The 18,272-nt window shown below is 44.2% G+C and overlaps 1 protein-coding gene across 1 annotated transcript in view; it reads left to right on the top strand.

Moving 5' to 3' along the window:
* Positions 1 to 12,369: 12,369 nt before the first annotated feature.
* ncanb (neurocan b) overlaps positions 12,370 to 18,272 on the top strand; it is a 45,157-nt gene continuing 39,254 nt past the window's right edge. The window contains 2 exon segments of the mRNA XM_007898800.2: positions 12,370 to 12,402; positions 12,822 to 12,905. The gene's annotated coding sequence lies outside the window, so the exon portion shown is untranslated.

Below are 18,272 nucleotides of genomic sequence, written 5' to 3'. Positions count from 1 at the left end.
TCAAAACCTTCAGTGCTTTACCCACTGCCAGGGGAGAAGTACTGTTGTCAAGGAGAGGTTTTTAAGGCCAACTGTTGAAATATTTTCATGACGTTTGCATCTCATTATGGCCAGAAGAAATGGTGCTATAAGGAAATGACCAGCAGGTGGTATCACTGTAACATGTAAAATGTCCTGCCATTACCACTACAGTGACTTACACCATGTACAAATGGGCAGGAAGGGGGAATGCTGTTATCTTTTTGACCCTTTTACAGATGGAATATGAAAGACCTTGTGGGTCGTTGATCTTGCTCTGGGATATGGTGGGCGGAAAGAGGGAAGAGAATTAGGGAAAACGCCACTCATCAGAATATAGGAATTTGCTAGGTGAAAGAAGACCAAGGTCTGTCTGGTTCACTTTCCACCATCCTGGCAGCCGCGTGACATGTCGTGTCCCAAACTATATATTCTATCCTGAGATATTATTTCCTATAAGAACAGGAGCATAAGGACACTCAAGGTTATTCGGTACAAATCAGGGCAACAAACCAATGTGGTTAGTGTAAAAGGCTCATTTCAAACACCTGGAAAAGTGTCAATTGGGTCAAGGTCCCATACTGAACAACTGGCAACCAGACAGTGATCAGATAAACCAAAGAGAGTGTGACTCTCTCAAACCATCTTAAACATGGTGAACAAGGGAAGAAACAGCAACTGGATGAAATGATGCACAGTGTACTCGCTATTCATTTGGTTCTTCCCGATAAAACAGATTTATTTTTGGTCAGCTGGGTGTCATAACGGCTAGTTAAAGATTCTGTGACTCCATTGAAAAAGAGAAGGGAGTTTCTCCCGGTGTCCTGGTCAGCAATCCAACATTAAGATAAACGATTCAATGACTGATTTGGGACCTTGCTACGCATTGATTGCCTGCAAAACATACACTGCGACTACGCACTGTCACTATGCTTAATTAGGGTAATGACACGTGAAGCACTTTGAGATGTTTCGACGGTATAGGCGCTGTGTCAAATGCAGGGATTATTTAAAACTGGGAATTGGCACGGTTAGGATGTGAACAGCAGGCCACATCCCCTCTCGCGTTACATCATGTTATATTGGGAAGCCTGTCTCCCAGCGCGATCTCTCTGCCACCTGCGCCCAATAGTTCTGACATTCCACACTTGGCTCTGAGACATGGAGTGTCTCCAGAGACTAAGCCTGAAGTTGCCTTTTGTTCTTAAGCTGTCAGAACAAAGCCACAGGCCGGCAAACTGGACTCAAAGGTGTCCAGCTCAAGCGCTCAACAAGAATTACACACAACACAAGGAAGTGAGCTGGTAGAAATCTTTAAGGATGAAGATAAATCTATGCTGTAGATTTGGCAAATTGGACTTCAGTCTGCCAAAGAGGAGCCTCGGGCGAGATGGGAGCTCAGTCTATCACTGGACTCGCGGAGAGAAAGGCACGATCGAGAAGGACCCTTAGCTCAGGTCACAGGGTCAGGTCTAATTAAGAAGAAATCACTGTCACACGAATAGCAATTTAAAGCAGCTTGAAATGTAGATTAGAAACATGTGTTCTATATCCTCAGAACCCACTGTATAAAAAGATTCTCTACAACCTCTCCCTTAGTTTTTGGTTCTGATCTTCAACCCTTTAGCTACTAACTCACCAAGCAATAGAAATAAATTGTCCCTATTTAGGTGTCAGCGTGGCTCCGTTGGTGCTACTCTTGCCTCTGAGTCAGAAGGTTATAGGTTCAAGTCTCTCGTCAGGGCTTTGAACTCACATCGTCTAGGCTGACACTTAAGTGCAAAAATAATAATAATACACTGGGAGCACTGCATTGTTGGAGGTGGCATCCTACACATAAAAGATTAATCCGAGGTTCCGTTTCTGCCATTCAGTTGGACTATTTGGAAAGAGAAGGGAGTTTTTCCCGGTGTCCTGGCCAACAATCCCCCAGTTAAAATTGGTCAATCACTTTGTGGCTGTTTGTGGGGCGTTGCTGTATGCAAATTGGCTGCTGTGTTCACCAACAAAAATACACGGTCATGACACTAAACAGTAAATCCTCTGAAGTCCTTGAGATGTTTTGACTACATGATTAGACACTATATCAAATGCAAGGATTGTTATCACTGTATTTACCTCATCAAAACTCCTTGTAATTTTGAACACTACCTTGGTAACTGTGCTCCCTCTCCCCAGTCCGGAGACAGACAGACTCCTGTCAGATAGGAGTCAGAACTGTGAATGCAAAGTTTCTAAAGGTCTAGTTTAGCCTGGCAGCGATTCTTGCTCCGGGCAACCAAGCCAAGGTCACATCTATATTTTACCCACAAATATACAGTCAATTCACTTTACAGTCTATTCTGTGAAGTGCTTTGAGATGTCGAGAAGATGTGAAAGCGCTATATCAAATGCAAGGATTATTATTATTTATTATTATCTAAATTGCTTTCGCCCCCAGCAGGAAGCAAAGGGCTGTCTGGCCACTAGGAATGTTGTTACTGATGTTTTGTATATTCCCATAGCGCCTACGGGAGCGATCATCCTTTCGCTGAGGAATCTAACAAGGAAAATGTGGTCACTCAATCCACGACTGTTTGTGCGACACTGCTGTGTGCAATTGGCTGCTGCGTTTCACCCACAAAATACACACAGTATATTCTGTGAAGCGCTTTGAGACGTCTCAACAATATGATAAGGCACTATATCAAATGCAAGGATTATATGGGTGGGTTGGGGGGGGGGTTAGGGCTGTGGCTCGTGAGATGCAACAGAACCAGATGCCGGGGGAGAAGAGAGATGAGGAATTCGAGATTTTAAACGTAGCTCATTCAGGTTGTGTGTCCGCGTTTTTGGTAACACAAACCTGTATCTAATTGCGGGACATTATTTGTAAATATCAAGACTCATTAGTAACACTCGTGTGTGTGTGTGTGTGTCAGTAAAGTTCTCTGTCTATTCAGAGGCAAAACCAACCTCTTCTATCCCAAGAAAACTATTATAAGTTGGGAATAATCCGAAACTTTGCAGTCACAGTTCCGATTACTATTACAGGTGTCTGTCGGTCTCTGGACTGAGGAAAGGGAGAGGAAATGGCCAAGGTCTTGTTTAAAATTACGAGCAGAACTACTCTCGCTGGGCAAGACAATCTCAATCTGTTCTTATCCGTGGGAAGGTTCCCTGATCGTATCTTTCGTCTGGTCGAAAAAAAACGTTGTACAAGGGAGCACAGACTGAAGCTCAGAAATGGGCGAGGGAATTCAGTTCAGACTGAATTACTTCACTCGTGGAGCTGTGGGTGTATGGAGTGGATTTCCCAGGGAGGCAGATTACAGCAGCAAATTCAAAAGAGAATTTGGACAGATATTTGGCGAGGCATTCAATAGCAGACTGTGCAGTATCTTGCATAGCATCTACTGAACATGGTTACAAGTAGCATTTAATGCCTCGTTCATAATAGTATACAGTATTGAACAGGATTGAATGATTCGAATACTGATGCTTCCATTATAGAATTATTGACATCTTGGAATCCCCATGATTCTTCCCTGCAGAATATTTTCCAAATACTGTATTATTATTGACCTTGAGAGGGTGAAGGACTGAATGAATCCACTGGGAGTTTGAACCCAGAGCACTTCTGTGTCTCAAGGCAATCTAGTGGAAAGCAAGCAGTTTAAGTCCAGTTAAGACAGATAGGATTGCGCCATGTAATTTCAAGCGCATGCTACAGAAGTCACCAAACCACCCACCTCCCAAACTCTCACTAATGCTTCCCATCGCATTCTTCCAATGAACATAGGACATCGGAATATAGGAACAGGAGAATGCCATTCAGCCCCTCGAGCCTATTCCAGCATTCTCTTAGATCATGGCTGATCTGTACCTCAACTCCAATTACCCACCTTTTCCCCATATCTCTTGATACCCTTAGCTAACAAAAATCTATCCTCCTCAAAATTTAGACTAGCTGGGATGGACTAAATGGCTTGTTTCCATGTAGTGACCGTATCACTCTATGATCAGAGGCAATTCTGCTACAGAGAGAAGGGGACAAAAGAGACGGAGTGAAAGAGCGAGAGGAGAAGAGGTGGGAGAGAATTAAAGAGGCTGATAAAGACTTAAAGACTTTAATGTTGAAGGTGTAGGTCATATTCTCAAATGCTGCCTAATATATATATGTGTGTATGTGTATTTCCCAGTCGTATTACGTTCAAATCTTTGCATTCAGGACCATAAACCAACCCATAATCAACCTTTCAACACTGCTCTCAGAATGAGATACTGGCAATTTTGCAAAAGCCGGAAAGGATTATTATCACGCATCTTTGGTCCTGCGAACCTGACGATCTGCCTGCGAGAGACAGCTTATACTAGATGCTATTTAGATTTAATAAAAGCAGCCCTCACTCCCACCTGTTCCTGACAGACATGAAGCATTCACCTCTCAGAATTGACTCTCGTTCCTGAAGAAAACTGCTATCTCTCTCTCTCTTTCTCTCGGGGGAATTGAATCACCTTTTTTTTTTGCAAATGAGATTGGAGCGGCACTTCATTTGCTCATTTCTGATCTTGTTTAAGGCAAAGTAATGTGCCTTCAACCATCATGGCGGCAAACACACCAGCAGCCAGAGCACAAGAGGAACAAAGGATAATTCACAGCTTTAGCTCTGTGGGCTGTTGTCACCAAAATAGTATAATAATAATACTAATAATATTAACTATTCCCCATCCCCATTAAAATGTCTCATTCTGTATCCGTATTTACCATGTGCATGTTTAATGAGACCTTCACATCTATTTATACGAACAAGAGCAAATCTTCCTTTTTCACCTGCTTTCTTTCCGTGGATTATCTCTTACCCCTTTCCTTTCTCCCCCCCCCATGCCCCCACCCCCAACCGTGCTCTTCCCCTCTCTCAGAAAGAGAGAGCAAGAGAGAGAACAGGGAACATTGAAGCACACGATCCAATGAGTGGAATGGGGAGTGGAGGAGTAGTGTATGTGCGTGCAGGGGATGGGGAATAGAATAGGGGGGTGGAGGTCGATGCAGAGGTAGTTGTATGGATTGTACCACGGCTCAATGGGCCACATAAGTTTTTCAACTCCAAACTTCTTTGAGTGGATCCAAAACTCCACGTGTCCTTCAGAAATACTCCAGTACAAATGGAGATTTGGCGACAGCCCGCTTTGAGCATGCTCATTCCCTCCAGCAACGGAGCAGGGTCAGAGGGTAGCAATGGCCAGCAGCATTTTGCTTTGTTCACTGTCAGCTGATCAGATATTGCACCAAGTCATATTTAAAACCATTTTTTTTTCTGGCTCTTCCCTCCACCATCCCCCCCCCCCCCGCCCGCCCTCCCCCACCCTCCAGCGATCTGATTAATGGCTCCGTTGCAAGTGAGAGAAAGGGAGAGATGTGATTTTAAATTGCTGCGAGGCCAAACACTAATTTAAAACCGTGGATTTTAAGCGAGATTTGATCTTGCCAAATTGATTTGGAGAAACAAAGGCAAAATGTTTCCAGAGAGCAAATTCATCTCCCGCAACATATCCTCGATATCTAGTCCCGGCCGCTAATTAATCATTTATCTTTTAATTTCACAAAAAAGCGAGGCAGAGAGAGAGAGAGAGAGAGAGAAAAGAAACATTTCAGATGCAATGATTCAGCCGCGCTGAAAATAATAGGCACAAATCACCATCAGGGATACGGTTAAAATGCCACAATATCACGTAGCTTCACTAACTTTCGCCCAAAATATATACAGTCAATTCGCTTTACAGTATATTCTGTGAAGCGCTTTGAGACGCCGCGAAGATGTGATAAGGTGTGATGTGGAGTCCTGTAGCTCAGTGGTTAGAGCACTCGCTTTGCAAGTGAGAGACCTGAGTTCAAATCCAGGCAGAGGGCGAAACCTTGGGCAAGTTTCCTTACTCCACACAGAGCCTAATAATAATCCCTCCAAAACAAAACAATAATAAATTGGTCATTTTCAATCTACGACTGTTTGTGGGACATTGCTGTGCGCAATTGGCTGCCGCGTTCGCCCACAAATATACAGTCAACTCACTTTACAGTATATTCTGTGAAGCGCTTTGGGACGTCCTCCCGACGTGAAAAGCGCTATATCAAATGCAAGGATTATTATTATTATTATTATTATTATTATTATTATTATAAGGCTCTATATCAAACGCAAGGATTATTATTATTATTATTAACTTACACATGATGGGCTTTGCTCTTAGTTTTTACCAAGTATCGTTGAGTAATTTGCGGATTTTAACAACCAATTTTTAAAGAAGAAATTATCCCTCTTCCCCACCTCTTCTCCCTCACCCCCTCCCTCTCCTCACTCCACCTGCCCCCCCATTTTGTGCCATGAGCCACGAGAACGTGGGTAGAGATTGCCCCTAACTGGACCCTTGTCAGCCTCTCAATAAATTACTGCAGTAACAGCATCCCTTTTCAGAGAAGCAGTGATCTGGATCGCAGACCTACTGAAAGAAATAGAGATCACACCAAGCGGCTGCAGATAAAACACTGCCCCCACTGCGAGGAGGGGATGAGGGGCATATTTTGCGGAGTCAGGTTTTACAACCGGGTAGGGAGGGAGCGCGATGGGTCATACCATGGTGACCGCGTACATTTCCCCCCCACCTCACTCTAGTGCTAACTGAAGCAGTGCTGAGTGTCTTGTACTGAAGCATTGACCTGAGTAGCAATGGTTGATGGCTTGGAGCTGAGGAACCGTGCTGGGAATAGATTAAAATGGCCTTTTTCGACTCCAACACACATTCAACACAGCACGTGTGGCCTTAAGTGAGACTCCATGCAGCATCAGTAGCAAGGATGGGCTGGGGGGAGGGTTGCGTGGAGGACAGAGGATGGGGAGGGGGCAGTTGAACAGTAACATGCACAGAACTTAATTCCTCCATCACTTATGCTTCAAAATACCACCTAACCCCAAATGCCTCCAGACAAACCCATTCACTCATCGGCCTAACCCTCAACAGCACAACCGCCACCAACATCTGCGGCTGCTTAATATTCTGCAGTCCTGGTGCTTGGAGTCTCAGCATTGTTTCAATGATTTCTGTCTCGCTCCTGTAATCCATTTGCTGACAGACCCAATTAAGCCCGAAGGGATAGAGATCAGAGGTTGACTAATTATTCTGAAATTCATGTGAAACTGCGCTCAGATAAGAGCGTATTGAAAGGCTGAGGCTGCCGCTCATATCCGCAGACCCGCTTCTCGCTCTGTAAGTTCTGGGTAAGGGGAGAAAGTTTGAGAAGGAAGGCTGGAGGCACTGGGGAGGACCACAACAGTGGGGAGAATGATGCCCAGTGTTATAAAGACAACAAGCTCCTCAGCCTTGGAAAGAGATATCTCAGGGAGGACCTTATCGAGGTGTACAAGCTGCTAAACAGATTGTTATTGTGATCAGCCGGGTGTCTGACTCAAGGGGAAACCCATCACCATAATTAAGAGAGTTCCACATGTGCACGGAATTGAAAAAGTGAACCCAAAACATTACTTTCAAATATGCCAAGGCAGAAAATATACCAAGGAATCATACCAGGAGATAGAATAATAATAATAATAATAATTCTTGTTAAGACGCTATTTGATACAACGTCTTATCACATCATTGAGACGTCTCAAAGCACTTTCACAGGATATACTGTGAAGTGGATTGACAGTGTATTTTTGTGGGCGAAACATGGCAGCCAATTGCCCCCGGCAGTGTCCCACAAACAGCCGTGGATTGAGAGATCACAATTTTTTTCATAGGACTGTCCTCCGGGTCTGAGTCTTATCTAAACGGAGAAAACGGATGGTGTTATCCCCCTTTAGCTCCTGTTAGTTGGCTGGCTGGCTGGCTGGCTGGTTGGTGAGTCTTCATTACGAAGCAGAGTCTGTAAGTGGCCCTGAAATCTGCGAAGGGAGGGAAGTTTGGCGGTGAAAGGGTTACTCTCCGGTGGGTGTCAGCCTGTCAAACTGAGTTTAAAGGCAGCGGCGGAGGCCCCCAAGTCTCGGGCCGAGCGCTGGGTGGGAGACTGGAGATGGGCTCAGCTGTTGGGAGAGAAAGATTCATTAGCGGCCAAATGCAAAATAAAATGCATCTGTGCCAGAAGTGTGAGGATCATTAGTGAGCATCATACCTGACTGGAATGTCAACAGCATAGACAGTTTCAGGGACAAAGGGAGACCTGTTTTATCCATTTGTTTAAGTCTGGACCCCGAGGGCCCGTCCCATATCTCCTGGTGGAATCTGTGATTCCTTCACAGATACAGTGCAAAAAACACTCACAGCGTCAACCAACCAAGAATGTGTGGACCCTTTTTATAAGCCCAGTAGATTGGTCGTAACTAATAATAATAATAATAATAATCCTTACATTTCATATAGCGCCTTATCACGTCTTTGAGACGTTTCAAAGCGCTTTACAGAATATACTGTAAAATGAATTGACTGTATATTTTGTGGGCGAAACGCAGAAGCCGATTGTGCACAGCAGCGTCCCACAAACAGTCGTGGATTGAGTGACCTCTTTATTTATTTAACATAACTAAGGCGGTTGTGGTTTTTTCTCTAATATCCCACCAGGCTGTTGAAGGCAGGATGCTGAATTCATTGAAGAAACAGCTCGATATAATGATGGAAGAATGGTCAGATATGGTCTTGACTGTGTTGTCTCCTCCCCACTCCCTGCAGTCTCCAGGCTCACACATGAAGAATAGCCACTTGGCCCAAAGATCCATCAGTCTGTCCCAAGCCTCAGACCCTTTGGGAGAGGACAGGAAAAAATTGGCCAAGAAAAAATACATTACAAAGTTAATACATGTGATCATGTACAATAGGATTCGCAGAGTATAATTACAGGCTGTTCAGTATTGACACCCAGATCATTGTCTGCTATACTCTGAGAGGTAAGTATAAATGGAAACAAAGGAGTTCTGGTAACTGAACGGAGGCTGAATTCATCACTCGACTCTCAATGTGACAAAATAAAGCTAACTCTCTGCGCCTCCCACCCAATGAGCCCGAAGCAAGGAGAGACAAGAATAAAATGGTCTGCAGTTTGTCCCCGATCCCAACCTCAAATTCCAAATGGGCTGCGAAATACATAGTCACTGCACTTCACAGTAAATCGCTGAAGCGCTTTGAGACATCCTTTCAACATAACAAAGGCTATATCAATAATAATAATAATCCTTGCATGTGAAGCGCTTTGAGAATAGATTGTCTCAAAGCGCTTCACAGAATAGATTGTAAAGTGGATTGACAGTGTATTTTATGGGTGAAACACAGCTGCCAATTGCGCACAGCAGTGTCCCACGGATGGGATCCAATGCAAGGATTATTATTATAAGAGGGATTTCCCGAACACCATTCCCATTCCGAGCATATGACATCCTGATCCCCAGCAGAAACGACTACACGTGTATTCCACAATTACCCGTGTTTTACACTCGGGGTGATTGATCCACACTCAGTTACACCCAGAGGCAGAGCGATCGTCTCATGAAAAGGGCATCTGATAACAAGTCAGGAGAAATATTCCTTCCTCCTGTTCCTCTGGACGTGATAAATTCTCGATTCTTTCCTGTTACGTTCGGACTAGATTGAAAGGCTGACCGATAAACGTGCTGTAGCAATTTAGTTTTAATGAGCGGCCTTCAAAGACAAAATTATCCTGGATCTAGACGTAACCGAGGCTACAGGTTCCAGGCCTGACTCAGATGGCACCGATTTGGGATTATCCTGAAGAGCAGAGGGCTGAAGCTCCACCTGCTTTAACCATTGTAAAGCCATTTTCTCTTCAGAATTTCATATCGTACAAAATTAAATCCAGGTGTGAATTTGGAAGCCATGGAAAACCAGTGTCCAATAATAATAATAATCCTTGTATTTGATATAGCGCCTTATCACATCGTTGAGACATCACAAAGCGCTTCATAGAATATACTGTAAAGTGAATTGACTTAAATTAATATAAATTAAAGTTATATTAACTATTAACAGATGTTGGCCACAAAATATACAGTCAATTCATTTTACAGTATATTCTGCGAAGCACTTTGAGACGCCTCGAAGATGTGATAAGGCTCTGTATCAAATGCAAGCATTATTGTAATTATTATTATAAATTTCCACAATTCTGTGGGATCTTGAATTTTAAGGCAGAATAACCCATGTGTTAAGATTAGATGTAATTTGTTCTCAGATTTTGTTCGAAATGCGGGTGGGGGGATGTTAATAAGAGTTCCCTTTCACCTTTGGGATCCGGATGTGATTCCTGTTCAGATAGAAGGGTTAATCTACGGCAGCTCTGAGTGCTGTTGCTATGGTTATAATAGCGAGCTCCTTAACTCTGGAACTGTGGATTAATCTACATATTGCTCAACAATAATGAGCATATATACTCATGGCAAAGCAAACACAGTTAACCCTGCACAGAGCAAACCCCTACCGCAAGCCACAGGCATTCCTGGCTGGCACTGAATGTCTATTAACAATCATTACGGTATTGGGTTTATTAGAATAGTGAGCACAGCATGGGGGGTTAAATGGAGACGTGCAAATCAATCTTATTTCACTCAGGCAGATGGATGAAGTGAGCGAGTGGCAGTATTGCTCCCTGATACCAAACCATCGTTTTCGGTGTCCAGATTCCACAATAATCTAACAACGTGTGTTCTAGAACACCACACACACACACGCGCGTAACACCATATATTCCAGAACAACCCCCGCTCGAGATTCTGGAAGCTCCCCGTGTTCTGAAACAGCGGTGCATCATTGCTTTAGAATAGCGACCGCCTCAGGCATAGCACCGGTCTCCCTGTTCTAGAATAGCACAGAAGGCTTCAGCACGGGAGTCACAGGGAGTCACGGGGCAGCGTTGGCCGATTAGGGGCACCTGTGCTTCTGAAACATCCACAAAGGAGCTAGCACTTCACAGGATATACTGGACTGTATTTTGTGGGTTAAATCAATTGCACGCAGCAATGTCCCACACACAGCCATGGAGTGAGTTGACCAATTTTATTTGGGGAATTATTGGCCAGGACACTTGCCTTAACATGTAAAATCAGTGCTCGGTAACGTGGAATATAACAAAACAAAAGACAGGTGAAAAAATATTGATACCCGTTTCTGTACCGAAGCACATGTGTCCAATGGTGTCTCAAAGCCCTTCACACGGTGAGTTAATTTTGAAGTGCAGTGACTGTTCTACAGGCAGACTTGGCCGAACATACGCAGCAGCAACACCCTCAAATGCAGCAAGAATTGGGGAGAGTTGTGAGCCAGGCTACCAGGCAGGAACTCGTCGCTCTCATTCCAAATGTCAGTGCAGGAATTTTCACCTGAAGCAGGTGGATAGGATTATTAATTTGATGTCTGGTCCGAAAGACGGCACAACGGACAGCACAACTACCTTTCCCCACTGCTGTGGACTGTCAGCCTGGAGTAGCAGTTCAAGCCAGTCTATGAGGATTTCAAACCCCACAATCTTCTGACCAGAGACCAGAGGGAGGTGCTACCAACTGAGCCAAGCAGATTTCAAGCTCACCGCTCAATCCCCTTAACACCTAGTACGATAATGCAAAGTCATCTTTTGTATAAAATTATAATCCTTTCTGATACACATCTAATAATAATCCTTGCGTTAAATACAGCGCCTTATCGTGTCGTTGAGACGTCTCTCGAAGCGCTTCACAGCATATATTGCAAAGTGGATTGACTGTCTATTTCGTGGGCGAAACGCGGCAGCCGATTGCACACACACACACACGCGCACGCACGCAGGCACGCACGCACACGGCAACGTCCCACAAACAGCCGTGAATTTAATAAGAAACAATAATAACCCTCGCGTTCGATTGATCGCCCTATGGTGTCTTCGAGACGTCTCGAAGGGCTTCACAGAAACATCTTATCCGGTTAATTGACGGTATTAATTTAACGGGCGAAACCTGAGGCTCTAATCTCTTTCTAAATGAATCTGAAACAGAATGTGAGAGAGAGAGAGAGAGATCTGGGTTGAAAGTTACAGGAAAAGACACGTTTAATGATTGAGAGAGAGAGACAGAGAGATCTTTCAGCGACGCAGCCGCATATTGGCACCTTTTCTCTCTCTCCTTTTATGTGTTCTCTGCTGCTACAATTTCACCCAAATGTGTTCTAGTGGCGTTTCTGTGCGTTTGGGTGGTCAAGCTCCAGCAGAGGCTTTGCAAAGCAGAGGAGGGGAAAGGCAATGCAACCGATCAGCCGGAAAATTTAGGAAAAAAAATCCCTAATAATTGCAGAAGACACACACTTTATTTGGGAGGAGGAGGAGGAGAGGAGAGGAGGAGGAGGAGGAGGAGACTGACTGACAGGACGTGGAATTAGGTGAGGTGCGTTTTTGCTCAGCTGTGTGGGTTTTGATGTCTTTGCTCCACTGCACACACTCACACTCACTCACTCACTCACTCACACACACTCACTCACTCACACTCACCCTCAGGGTGGATTTCAATCTAAGCAGATTCCCACATCATCTGCAACTGATCCGAAATTCCCATTTTTTCCCCCTTTCTCTCCTCTCCAGCTCCAGTTAAGAGACTTTAACGCCCCCACAATAACTGCATCAATTGTACCTTTCACCGTTGATCTTTTTCCTACATAAAGAATTATTTTTTCCTCTCTCTCCCAAAAAAAATTGGGGTGGGTGGGGGGGTGGGTGGGTGGGAGTGTGGGGAGGGCGAAGGAGATATCTCCCCCAATGCAATCTCTCATCTTGTTTTACTCTCTATGTATCTGCATCTCAGATTTGATTTCCAAACCACCTGCGACTCAAATACATTGATGAATCGAACCTGAGAACCGAGAAGCCGATTTGCAGAGTAAAACTGGTAAATGTGCTTTATATATATATACATATAATATATATTTTAAACTGTTATTGCATCGTATTTCATCTTTGATTTCGTTATATTTTCTGAGATTTGATTTATTATTATTTGTGTGTGTTGGGGGGGGGGGGGGTTGGGGGGTTGGGTTGAGAGATCTTTTATTTGTGTCCCCCAGAGTTTATATCAATGTTCAATTGAAATGGACATGGTTTTTCTGGGTGGGAGGGGGTGGGTGGTGGTGGGGAGAGGTAATTTCGATCTTGCAACCGTTATATTTCCCAATCGATTGATTTCCGATAGTGCTATTTGTCGATTACAAATTTTTCAATCAGATTCTGACACAACGGGTGGTATCTATAGTGGTTTGGAGGAGAGATAGTGATAGAGAGAGAGAGAGAAAGAGAATGAAACTTGGTGCAAATTGTCTCACCCATTTGTACAGCACTGTGCTGGATGCACAGTTTTACTTGGGGGTTGTCACTGACCAAATCTTAGTATCATATATTTTGAGTGAATTGCTCTTTTTAGAAGCAAACTACTGTGCATTTCAATGAATTTGGTGTCTGTCGCACTTATTCTCGCAGTGAGTGCAGTTCTGTGAATCCCAACTACCGTATATATGTTTCCATGTACTTCATACGTGAGAGGTGTGTGTGTGTGTGTGTGTGTCTGTATCTGTGTGTCTGAGTGTGTGTGACAGTGGGAGATTTGGGACTGATGTTAGATGTCTGGTTCATGTGCGATCGATTTCTAGATCTGAACCTTGATGGAATATACTGATAATTTGTAGGCAAAACACACACACACACACACACACACACACACACAGAGTGGGAAACGTGTAAAGGATGAAGGGACAGAGACAAAGGTGGAGGGAGAGAGAGAGGTGAGTTGAGGCTGTTGGATTAATACGTTTGGGAAAATAAGTATGAAAAGGTTAAAGGGAGGCATTGCATTCATATATAAATATGAGAAGGTTCAGGGAGGCATTTGAGACAAAGAGAGATGCTGTAGCACAGAGGGGTATATTGTGGAACAAAGGGGAATGGGTGAGAGAGAAGAGGGGACCAGTGTGAGTGAGGGAGAAAGAGGAGAGTGTGTAAGTGATAGAAGGAAAACGTGTGAGAGAGAAAGAGAGAGGAAAACGTGAGTGAGAGAGAGAGAGAGAGGGAGTGGGGTGGGGGGAGAAGGTGTTAGACGAAGAGAAAGAAGGGAATGTGTGAGAGGAAGAGGGGTATGTGTGAGAATCAGAGACAGAGAGCTTTAACTCTTTAATTGCAAAGTGAACCAAGCAGTTGGCAGCTGAGCTACAATTCCACAGTATTTGTCGATTGTATTTTTTTTTAAATTCTCTCAATACGAAATACTGTGTCAGGAAATTGCGACTCCCTTCACATTTCTTTGCCAGGAACAAACACACTGAGAGATCAGGTGCAGCACAGGTCAAATGCACCACACAGTTGGCTCCAGGTTACCCCTGACTATGCCCCCCCCCCCCCCCATCAAACCACATCACTCCACCCTTCACAATGCTCCTCAGTCTCTCTGGACAAGAATTCTGTCTAATGCTGGAGGATTTTTTGTTGTTGAAGCGAGACAAGATCACTGGGGGCTGTGCTTATAGATATATAGCCCAGTGCCAAGCCAGCAGTCAGTCTAACGCTTTATGCTTGGATATCTGTGCTGACTTTGGAAGCAGGTTTTGAGGGGTGAGGAGACTATGTTCTAACACAGCCTTCAACCCAGCTCCCAGGTAACTGGCAGAAGGTGGAGGGAGGGAAAGTAGTCTACCATGCAATTATTACACAGATGCATGCAGGCATTCATTGCTTTTTCCAATCATATGTTTTTTTTCCCCCTGAAGTGGTGACTGCTAGTCCTGTGAGTATAACCCAAGTATAAATCTTTCTTCTAATAGTCTGATGTTGGCTGTGTGCTGTGCCTTATCGAATCGTTGTGTCTCAAGGCACTGAGTGGCAGTGAGTGAGTTAGTTAATATATACCTGGATTTGATAATAGCGCCTTATCACGTCGTTGAAACGTCTCAAAGCGCTTTGCAGAATATATTGTAAAGTGGATTGACTGTGTATTTTGTGGGCGAAACGTGGAAGAAGTGTCCCACAGTTGTGGATTGAGTGACCAATTTTTTTTGAGGGATTATTATTTCTGGAAAGCAATACGCCAATCGACTAACAACCGGGTTCCTACTTAACTCTAGGTAAACAGAGGTGGGTGGAGTAAAAAAACTTGCCTAAGGTTTCGCCCCACCCTGGAATCGTACCCGGGTCTACACGCTTGCGAGGCGTGGACTCTAACCATAGCTTCACAGGATATACTGTAAAGTTGTTTCATTTTCCTTCGGAGTCTTGATGCAGATTCCCCTCTCGGTGGAGGCGGATTGCGGGGGAAGAGGTTTGACCTCATTGACACAAAGCCATGTGATGTGATGTGTTTTACCCGGGTATTGTCAGGTTTCACAATCGAGAGCTTTGGGAGCTGGAAGTGCCTGTAGCACCTCACCCTCTCACAGCTCCATTTCTCTCTCGTACACCTCCCAATTATTAGCAATAACTGTTTCTGTATAATGAGCGGACGTTTGGGTTTGCACATCGCTCAGTGTTGGCACGTGAGCACATGTTTGCGTGTGCGTTTCTGTTTTGGGGACCGGGTGTTTGCTTGCGTGGCTTATTGACACGCTTGTGTGTGTGTGGCTTTCTGCGCATCCGTGTGTGTTGGTTTTTGTTTGCAGGGTGGAAGCGTTCCTTTGCATGTTTGCCAGGGTGCCTTTGCACAAACGGTTGGGGAGGAGGAATGCATTTAACACGCGCGTGCGTTTGCACACGCATGTGTGTGCTTAACCGTGAGCGCTTTTGCGTGCGTGAGCACTTTGTGTTGGCGAGGACAAAGGAACGAAAGGATTCCTCCTCCTTGCAAACTAGTTACAGCTTCAGGCACCTCATGCACCATTACTGCATTAGCCAGGCGAGATGCAGTGTGAAACTACCTTCCTGATGTGCTTTGAACCCAGCTCAGGGAAGAGCTCCATCTCCCATCCTCATCCTCATCTGCTGTGAGAGCGGCAGCTTTCCTTTTGATCTGCTGTGGTTGCAGTATTAATAATTCCAAGCAGGTTTTTCACTCTTAGGTCTAGACTTGCTATGCAAACCTGTACTTATTAAAGAGACACTGACTTTGTGCAAAGCCTTGTTAAGACCGTTGATTTGTTTGGCGATGGGGTGGGGGTGGGGGGTGGGGGGTGGGTGGGGGAGGGGGGTGTGGAGAGAAGGGAGGGGTGGGGAGGGTTTGGATCCAGATAAGCCATGCTTCATTCCTCGTTAATTAAATAAAATAATAATCCTTGCATTTGATATAGCTCCTTATCACGTCGTCAAAACATCTAAAACCCATACCAACTGCGAAGTGTAGTGACTGTGTATTTTGATGGTTTGCTTATTAATATAATTTGCACCTTTGCTTAATTGCCCCTTTTAAGCCTATGTTCCTCAATTGAGTAAATTCACCTGATAAAAACGCAATTGCTATACTTTACAATAAATCCCGTGAGATGCCCTCCCGATGTGATAGGCGCTGTATCAAATACAAGGATATATATTATTCACTAAGAGAACGCTGCATTGGGAACGAGAGGCGCAGAGCAACCAATTAAACTTCCCAATAATCTCAAGTTTCTTTCATTTCTCTCCTACTCCTAACTGCTGACTGCGTTAACCCCCTGAGTGAGCATCCCTCCTGCGTGAGGCTGGACAGGGATGTCAAGGAGAGGATGTCTAGGAGAGGAGATGAAGGACAAACGGGGTGGGGGACAGGATGCATCACAGCCCAATACTGCCTTTATTTGACATTCCAGTAGGTAGGCACTAGATTGTGATCAGAGGCAGGAACCCTGACTGATTTTTCATCTCTCCCAACATGGAGGCGCTGAAGTCAATTTGTAGGCTTGACCCCAACTCAACTCAAATCAGGAACTCAGCATTGATTGGGGATTGGAACCCATACCAAGTCCAGTGATGGGTTTTTCTTACAACGACTTTGAAAAGTGAAACTAAAACGTAAGTCCTTCTGAACCTGGCGAGTATGTATGAGACAGGATGTCAGGGTGAATAAAGGAGGTGACAGGAAGATCAAAGAATAAAGTGCTCTCATGGAAGTGACCAATAATTTTGGAAGTACAATGGAGGGACCAAAGTCAAAGAGTGTAAACATATTCATTGCTCACTCGCCGGCTCTCAGGAACTCGGTAATAACATCTGGTAAAATATACAGTTTAATATAATCCTCAGAGAATAATTAAAGAGCTGAAATGGAAGTAACGCATGCACACAAATCCATTCAACTCAAGCAGGTAAATATTCTCAAGAGTTTTGGATTTTTTGTCCTTTGTTCAAGAATGTTTTGGGGAAGAGAAAATTCTTTTTATCATTGTGTGAGGGCAAAAGGAAGAGAAAGGTATGGGAGAGATGTGTGTGTGTGTGTGTGAGCGTATGAGTGTGTTTGTATACATATGTGTGGGTTGGGATTAAGAGGGGTAGGCAAACAGAATGATATACAATATCAGAATATATACCTTGACACAGACTAGGATTATTATTATCATAAATGCAAAAGGAATTGGGAATGCTGTTAGCGACTTCCTCTTGTTTTCCTTTGTTCATCTCAACCGCGCCAAACTGACCTGTGTTGAATGCAAGAATTATTACTAAGAGGGAGAGGATGGCCAGTCTTACCTCAGAACTCTGTCTCTAAATTCCTGGAATGAATCCAGTAGCACTGTGCTGCTGAATGTCTCACATAGAGTTACATTGAGTAATACAACATAGAAGCAGGCCATTCGGTGCAATCAGTCTATTCCGGTGTTTATACTCCGCACAAGCCCTCTTTATGCCCCTCACGTTTACCCTCTATTCCATTCTTTGTTAACATATGCATCACAGTGGTTGAGAGAGAAGTGAAGGAGCTCAATATCAGCAAAAGGGATCAAAGCATTCTTCCAGAGTGAGGATGAGCGAGATACTTAAAAGGCATTGTGTTGAAGAGATATTTCATGGCAGCCACAGGAAATGGCGGTTGTGTTATAATAATTTTTTTTTGTGTGTCATTCGTCATAAAACTGCGCGAGAACAAATCCCAAATGGGCTCAGGAATTTAGAGGCTGGAGGTTGGCATTGCAATGATGGTATCCAAAGCATTAAAGGGATACCTGAGAGGAAAAATATAGTTTGGCTAACTTTCAATTTTCCTCTCCCAACGTGAGATAGAGTAACTTTACACAGGTCAAATCGGGACACATTGCCCTGCTATTTGGTTGCTGTGTCATCGCCTCTGCTATCTCGAGAGAGAGTTCTGCTT

Source organism: Callorhinchus milii, unplaced genomic scaffold, assembly GCF_018977255.1.
Source record: "Callorhinchus milii isolate IMCB2004 unplaced genomic scaffold, IMCB_Cmil_1.0 Scaffold21, whole genome shotgun sequence".
In the NCBI taxonomy this organism is placed as follows: domain Eukaryota; kingdom Metazoa; phylum Chordata; class Chondrichthyes; order Chimaeriformes; family Callorhinchidae; genus Callorhinchus; species Callorhinchus milii.
The sequence above is the reverse complement of the archived record's forward strand: the minus strand, read 5'-3'. Positions and strand labels throughout refer to the sequence as shown.